The 8,881-nt window shown below is 26.8% G+C and overlaps 1 protein-coding gene across 1 annotated transcript in view; it reads left to right on the top strand.

Moving 5' to 3' along the window:
* The first annotated feature begins 2,253 nt into the window (after positions 1-2,253).
* Positions 2,254-8,881, top strand: part of LOC135922088 (nuclear hormone receptor FTZ-F1-like) — a 31,841-nt gene continuing 25,213 nt past the window's right edge. Inside the window, exon 1 of the mRNA XM_065456503.1 lies at positions 2,254-2,415. The gene's annotated coding sequence lies outside the window, so the exon portion shown is untranslated. The remainder of the gene's footprint in view (positions 2,416-8,881) is intronic.

Raw genomic sequence — 8,881 nt, 5'->3', positions numbered from 1 at the left:
AAAATTTAATAGATAACCTCCCATTAGATTTATACCCGGTATACCCCCTTTAATCCTACCCCATATACCCCCCTCAAAATATTTGTAAACTGTTCTTCATGTAGACGCTTGACAGGATTTTCGCTGGGTACAAACCCCCTTCAAAAACCTTTGCCTACCCCCCTAAAATATTTACATCACCTTCGGCGGCGGTGTCTCCCTATTATTATTTTCACCTTTTTAATTTATTTCAGAGAATTTATATATGATAACTTAAATTAATCTATCTCTACTATTAACTATCGATATTTTGTGAATATAAAGAATTTATTTTTTAGATAAAAAATTCAATTAAAACCTCCATTATTTACAAGGAATTAATTATTATGGCATTATAGCTGAAATATCTAAACCTTTTAAATAAGCTTTATTTGGAAAACAATGTGTATGATTGTTTGCAATATATAGATTTGGTCGATGAATTGTATTATAATAATTCTATAATAAAAGTATTAATTTTTATAGCAATAAATTTTGTCCTATTTCATCTCAAAATTTAATAGATACCCCCAAAAATTTATACTACCCTCATTAAAGCAGCCTACCCCATACCCCCCTCAAAAAATAGGATGCGAACTGTTCCTACCCCTCCCGCTCATGAAGACGCTGGACGCTGCTACCAACTACTATCAATATATTGTGAATATAATTTTTTGCACCATGAATTAAATTAAAAACCCCCTCAATTACAATGATTGCATATAGCATATTGTTTGGCATGAATATGAGTTTGCTGAGAATGTCTAACCCGTAATTTAAAAGGATAGCAGAAAGTTTTATTTAAGAAATAATGTCTATCATGTTTGCAATATATAGATATGGTCGATGATCAGCATTATTATTGTATTCTAATAGATCCTTAATAAGGGTATTAATTTTTACAGTTATATATTTTGTCATATTTCATTTAAAAATTTAATAGAGCGTTCCCCAATAAATATATCCTAATCCCTTAAGGCACCTACCCCCTATCTTCCTCAAGTTATGATGCAAACTGTTCCTACCACCATCCCCCTCCCTGCTCATGTAGACGTTACTCATGAGCCTAAGGTAAAAATCTTAACAGAAAAAATAAGTTTGTGTTAATATTTTTGCTGAGTATCCTACCCACCAAAAAAGATTTGAGTATACGCTAACTTTCCCTTTCCTCTATCAGTGTCTTCATATCTTCACATTTATCATATAATAGAATTATCAGCAATTATCAATAATTCAGATCCTTTACATCATGTCATCGACTTATGGATCCTTGCCCCAGTTGATTCTCCATCAACCTCATTGCATAGAAACTGGGATTTACTGTTGTTAGGAAACTCCGCCAACTTGTAGAACATTCCCTTTTCTTTTCAGCATCTTCTAAAACGGTTATGAAATCATCCCTTTATAATATTTTATTATTTACAAAGAATGAACTTCATGCAGTGGTGTGGCTAGGAATTTTCCTAAGAGGGGGTCCATACATATAAAAGCCTGGGGGGGGGGGGGGTTATAATAAATATATTTTTTAAATGCATCAATAATATGTTATTATAATTTAGTAGATTATTTTCAATGACTTTATAATAATACTATATAGAATAATTTTAATGGTAATATAATATCCTTCAACAAACATCAAAACCAGAAAAATATAAATATTAATGGTATTTATTTGATATAAAATCACTTTTAAGTCTTTTGAACGTATAACCTAAAAAAAAATTTTGCTCTGGGAGGGGTCCAAACCCAAAAACTACCCCCGTAGCTACGTTACTGTTCATGCCATAGGACTGAGAGTTAATTACGATATCCCCATCTAGAAATTCTCCCCCACCCGACTACAGTTCTGATTTAACATCCATAGATTAATCGCAATACATTTTTGACTAATATCCGCTCGCCCTTTAAATACTTATATATTATATTTTTTAATTAAGCTTATGTAAATTTATTATAAACCTTTTAGTAAGGTGTGGTATATCTTTCTATTTTATATAAAATAATTTAGATTCATTTATTAATTTCAACAAATTATCCAAACATTAAATGAAGTTTTATAACTATATAAATAATTATAGTGAATTGTTGAGCTGCTTATAATAAGTGATACTATAATTTTTATTATAAGAATTAATATTTTATTTTTAATTTATTTTCCGAGATAATAATATTTGAATTAACAGCTGACAATTTGTGATTTTGTTTAGTTGAAAATATGGAAATTTATATAATTTTATAAGAATTATTGAACCTATTAAATATTATTGCATGCCCGATGTTATACATTATCAAAAAATCAACTAGTATTATTATAGGATTTCGCATTCTAAATATTATCCTATTTACAACCTTGAATGTTATACTACAAAAATTAACTATATATTATTCTTATTTAGAGTAAGTAAATTTATATTAATTAAAAATGTGCTTAATTTGCACTATGTGTAATGATTTAATAATTTAGTCTGGTTTATGCAATTAAAATAAGAAATACAATTGTTTATAATATTAAATTTAAACCTAATTTGATATAACAGCATTATTAATATCTGATTTATTTTATATTCTTATTCGAATGTTACAAATATCTACAAACTATTGACATTTTATTTTAACAAAATATATATTATATATAAATAAATGAAAGATGAATATTACAGGTAAAGATATTTTAAAATAATCATATATAATACATATAAGATATATTATTTGTAATTAAGTTTTTTACAAATGTTAACAATTGTATATGTATAACTATTTTCTCTTTCAGAAATGCATGATTTTGTGGTTTCAGCAACTAATCATTGTTAAAATAAGTTATAAAATAGTGATAGGGGAAAATTGTAGAAATATGATAAGTAATAGATATTTAGTCATAATAAGTAAAAATAAGCATGATCAGCTAATTTTTACCAATTTATGCTTTCCATCTTGATATAAGCATTGATTTCTACATAAGTCCTACTAATACCTATTTCTTTTAATGCATTCAGTGCCCACTGCCAATTTTAGATATCATGCATCTCGGATTAATTTATTTTTATAATGTATTTATAACTCATTTCCATCTTTATTGATTTACAATATTTATAGATTTTTTAAAAGAAAAATCAGGTGTAAACATTCTACGTTTAAATTAAATGTTTATTTAGAGTATTTAATTTTTGATTATCACAAACATCCCTAAATTCTATTTGTTCTTTTTGGAATATTTGATTAGAGCTATTTTTATTCATTCATATTTTTGTTGAGTGTTTCTTACCGTTACATAAATTTAAGGAATGATAATTTTTTTAAAACACCATACAATAAAATTATGTCTTTGATTTTTTTTGCTTACTATAATATAATACATTATATTATTATAAAAATTGTTTAATAGAATTTTTTTTTGCTATATTGACCATATTTGACAAGCCCATAAGTAAATGGATTTAATTATTTTTATATAATATATATATTAAAACTAAATTTCCTATAAATATTTTTGGTTTAAAATTTAAAGTGTTTTAATTTTAAAAGATTATAATCTTAAAGATTCACACATTTTTAACAAGCCAGGTCACACAATTAGTGTGAAAACTCATAATGGCCCAGGTTTGCATCTCCATATTAACATATATTCCATTTACTATGCCAATGACCAAGGCTTTAAAATAATTAGATGAAAATTTGTATTCACATGCTGGATAGCATATTTTATATAATTTCTATCTTGAAAACTTTCCAAATATAGTTACCATTGTTATGAGCATTTATAAATGTAATAACATTATACTTGTGGAATCTTTTTTTTGAATACTTAATTTTTTAACCCGATATTTTTTCTTTGCCATATTAATATATTTTTTTACTTAAATTTGATATATATCCATTTGCCTGGCACGTTATCTTATGTAAATAGAAAGCCATTCCTCCTTACCATTCATTTATGAAACCACTCCCCTACCTATGAAAGACATAAAAGAGATGTCGTCTACTTATTTTTTTTGAAATGGCAATTTTTTTTGTTCTGCCTAATTAAAATATGACAATAAAAATAATAAACTATTGATATTATGATATTAATTGGGCTTCCGAATTTTAGCGTTTAGGTTAAATATTGTTTATTTACAATTTAAATAATTCAATAATGAGTATACTGATCACGTGTTTACAGTAAAAATTATTCAAAAAGACAGCCAATCATATTTCTAACAGATGTAATATGATATAACTACTAACTTACTATTATTAATATAAATAACGACGTTTATTATATTTATGTCCATATTTTTTGTTACCGACTGACTATTACATTGTTTATTTATCCCCCATCTTTCTTTCATTTTTTTACCAAATAGCAAAACCGACTTTTATTTTTAGAAAAAAAGGTCACCGTATAATAAAAAAATTGATAATGCTCCACTATAAAAAAAAGAAAATATTGTCACAAAATCATGAATTTAAAAGTAAATAAAAATAAACATAAAGTTATTAATTATATTTTATGGTTAATTATTTATTTATTATTATTTAATAAATGCATAATTAATTTTAATTTTATAAATTTACATATAAAATATGTATACGTTATAAAAAAAGTAAGATAAAGAAAAAAGAAAAAATGTTAATAAGAAAATGGATGATAAAAAAAGAGGGGAGAGGGAGAAAGATGAGCCAGAGGAAACGCAAAAATTAAATTAAGGACGTATTTGAACTTTTGAACTATTTTTTGTCATTTTTTATTTTTTGCGTTTTCACGTTTAATTTACAAAGAAAAACGACAAAAATAAATGCTTTTAAAAAAAATTAATAACATAATTTTGAAAAATTATAAAATTTTTATTATAATAATAATAATCTTTAATTTGTCTTAAATTTCAATTTTTTAAAAAAATTAAATTTATTCTGCCGACGATCAGATCGTTTGCTCAACTCGGCGATTCATTATTGATAATAGCGTCAACGAAATTCCTATTTTTCTACTGGATCGGATCCCTAAAACTATTTTACCCATCCTAATTACTGACACCTGAGCTAGGGGATTTAGTCATAGTATGAGATTTTTTTGGATCAATTCATATTCCAATTGCTTATACTTGTTTTATTTTTGCTATATCTTGCACTCGACTCAACATCTAACCATTAAGTGCACCCTGAATTCCTGCCCACTCTTTATTACCAATATCAATATAGTATCAGCTAGGGATGCATCGATATTTTTCATTCGATCAGCCCGATATTTCATCTTTTTTAAAATATCGATTATCGGCCAATATTATAAAATTTTTCGATCCGATAAAATGGCGTCTAAATTAAAAAAAAATTTATTTCAAATTAATATATTTGTATTATATAAATAGATTAATGTTATATAAAGTAGTGATTTATCAATAAAAATATTTTATACACTTTTACTATAACTGATCATTATATATTTAAATGTACACTATTAAAAAGTATATGAGTATGTAGTGACACTAAATCACTCGAGCCGATTTTTAAAAACGGCTAACTATATTTTAGCCAATAAAATATTGCCTAAACCTCAAGATTTCGCTAATAGATGTCACCTTTGTGCCATCTATGGACAAAATCTTCAGGCTTATATAATATTTTTAAATACAAAATCAGATATGATGTCGGTACGGATCAGTACTCGGCCGATATAAATTTAATATAGGCAATATCGGATTAGATCGGATCGGCTTCCAAAAAGTGTTTAGTACACCCCTAGCATCAGCTGATAACACGGATACCAATATGGTGTCAGCTGATACCACTGCGGTATAATAACAAAATATCGAGATTGATACATCTCTGCTCAAATATAATCGATATTTATATTAAGCACTCGCGTTTGAAAAAAAATAGACGTGTATCGATTCGCACAATATTTAATATCATTTTGAAATATGTCGACTATTATATAGACCTTCGTTATTTATATCTTTGCATATCGTCTCTTTTTTTTGTTTTTACGCTAGACGCAATTTAAACTCGCCGCGGAAAAAAAAGAATCAATATGTTCAATCAAAAAAATGGCGCATGAATTTTCGAATTGTTAAAATATTTCAGCCAGCATAAATGATACTTACTTTTTATTCGCGACTTTTTTTCCCAACGTGATTAATGGAAATTTATGTTGCAATGAGAAGCTAAATTTTTTTAATATCAGCAGCTGATTCATCAAAATTTTGAGTTTATAGAAGTAAAAATTTTTTGGTGGAACAAAAGCTAAATTGGACGAGAAACCGCTTCTAAAAGGATGGGAACTTTTTTATATATTAAGTGCTTGGTTTGAAGCATGGATTTTTAAAAAATAGCAAATCATTTGTCCATCCTTGATCCCCCCCACAGATATTTTTAGTTATTACCAGATCCTACAGTCACCCTGTCCTAAATTTTTCTAAAAAAAAATTGTACCCGCCTGGCTCGAATTTATTTAAATATAGAAAAATATATTTTATTTGATTGTAAAAAAAATATTCTATCAATAAAAAATATTAGCCCCTTGTTTCTTGCAAGAATTTAAAAATATATCAATATATTTGTCAAAATGTAATGATATCATATTTAATAATTAAATCCCGACCCTACCCGAACCTAAATAATTTGAAAAAATAGACCCGGCCCGAACGTGATTTTCAGATCTATAATTATAATACTCTTCTCCCACCCCCCTCCCCCCCCCACTCCCACCGCCATTTTTAGTTACGATCACCATATATATTATGTAAATATACCTAAATAATTGGAGGTTTCTCTATTCAAGAAGCATTAACGCCATCTTTTCATCATAAAATACTTTTGATTTTACATTATTAAAAGTAGTTATTTCAAATATGGGCGATCTTAGATAAATTCAAAATGGATTTCCCCAAAACTTACGGAAATGAGCAATTTTTTTTTAAATTTAAAGATTTTTTTTGTATTCTATTTATAGATTATTTCTTATTATTAGATTAATTAACGGAATTACGTTTGTATCAATATTTGAATATTTCGTAATTCTTTCTTTCATTTTTTCTTTCGATGATATTTTAAATGAATTTTTTTTACATGAGCCCGCTTTCTGTTTCTTTTTCTCTTTTTTTTTATTTTTCTCGCGATTTGACATACATTTAATTCTCTCTCTCCGTGTTTGTGCTATCTAATAGTAATTAATAAATACGATGTGATATTTTTCTTTTATATACGTAATATAAAATATAATAAATAATTATTATACAAAAATAAATACAATAAAAATATTTTTTTTTGTCTCATATTCCCATTCCCCGAATGACAATGGCACTTTTTTCTCATTCTCATCCTAACTCTATATCCCTTTTTTTATATCTCACCCCCCCCCCCTCCCCTCATTCTTTTTTCTCCCGAAAAATAAATCAATTACGATATTTTCTTTAAAAATTTTCCTAGAGGATTTCTATAAATTATAAATTCTAACGCTTTTTTTTATTAAAAAAAATGAATAATTATATACAATTAATAAGTTTACCCCCTCCCACCTCACTTTCTCTTTCCCGCACCCTCCCTCGTAATTTGTGTTCTAATTATATTTGCCCTATATCAAAAAGCGTATATTTTTTAAGAATGAGAGAGAGAGGAAAAAAAGGCGCGATCAATTTTAACCGCTGGATTTTTAATTATTTTTTTTATAATTGATTTATAATATTTCTTCTTTTTTTTCCATTTCAGGATACTAAATACTTATAATCCCTTCTTCGGTGTCTCAGGTTACAATGTACCGTTCTCTATTTATAACACTTCCTACGAAAAAAAGAAATAGGTTCTAAATTTCTGGTCCTTCATTAAAACTCTTATAAACCGTTTAGAATTAGAGAACTGCAAAGCTTGGCTCGTTTAAGCCTGTATAAATTTTTGTTCACGTTGACCGACCGGGTCCGTTAAAATTTTATGAAACGCTACACCCTCCTGCCTAGTGTTAGTAAAAAGCTCGATCGGAAAACGTCCCGATTAATATCATAACCAGAATAATATTATGTAAGCCTAGAGATTTTGCTCAAAGATGATAGAAGGGCTTGGACATCTATTTGCCAAATGTCAGTTTACATAATATTATTTTGGCTAAGATCTTTGTCGGACTGTTTTTTAAAATCGACCCAAATCGGGCTTTTAACAACACTAATCCGCCGACTCAATAAATTTTTTTTCTTCGAATTTTCCGGTCATCACATTTTTTCCCTCCAGTGTCAATTGAGGCCCTTATATCTATAAGGCCTGGCCAAATTATATATATTTTTATAAATTTCTCTGCGGGCCGGGCTTTACAGATCTCTACACTGAACATCTATAGTCCGCCCAGAATTTGATTTCTCTAAATGCTTGGGAAAAAAAATAAATATGTTTAAGTTTAGAATTTAATATAAGTGAAATTTAGTGATCGATATAAATTTTATAAAATTTAAGAGGTAATTTCATAATGCTCATCAAATTGGCAGTATAAAAAATATTTTTGTGAGCAATATTTTTTGTTAAAAATCAAAATTTAGGAGGAAAAATATTTTTTTGTTAGATTAATTAAATAAAATTAAAATTTATAGGTAATTCAACTATAAATGATAGCATAATCTTTTTTTGTATGAGCAATTTATTTGCTAAATCTAAAATTCAAGAGGAGCAAAACATTTTTATAAATTATTTTTTGTATCAAAAATGCTTCATTTCATTTCATTTTTATTTATAAGAATCTTATTAAATAAATTAAAATACATTGAGGTAATTAATTACCAGTGTTGTTAAAAGTTACTTTTGAAACTTAACTTGTTACTTTCATAAAAAGGTTACTAATTACAGTTATATTTAAAAAGTAACGAGTTATATTATAAGTTATTTTATATTTATAACGCATTATTTT

The sequence above is a fragment of the Gordionus sp. m RMFG-2023 genome, chromosome 1, assembly GCF_954871325.1.
Source record: "Gordionus sp. m RMFG-2023 chromosome 1, tfGorSpeb1-WG-v2, whole genome shotgun sequence".
NCBI classification, from domain to species: domain Eukaryota; kingdom Metazoa; phylum Nematomorpha; class Gordioida; order Chordodea; family Parachordodidae; genus Gordionus; species Gordionus sp. m RMFG-2023.
This window is presented reverse-complemented; position numbering and strand designations above follow the sequence as displayed.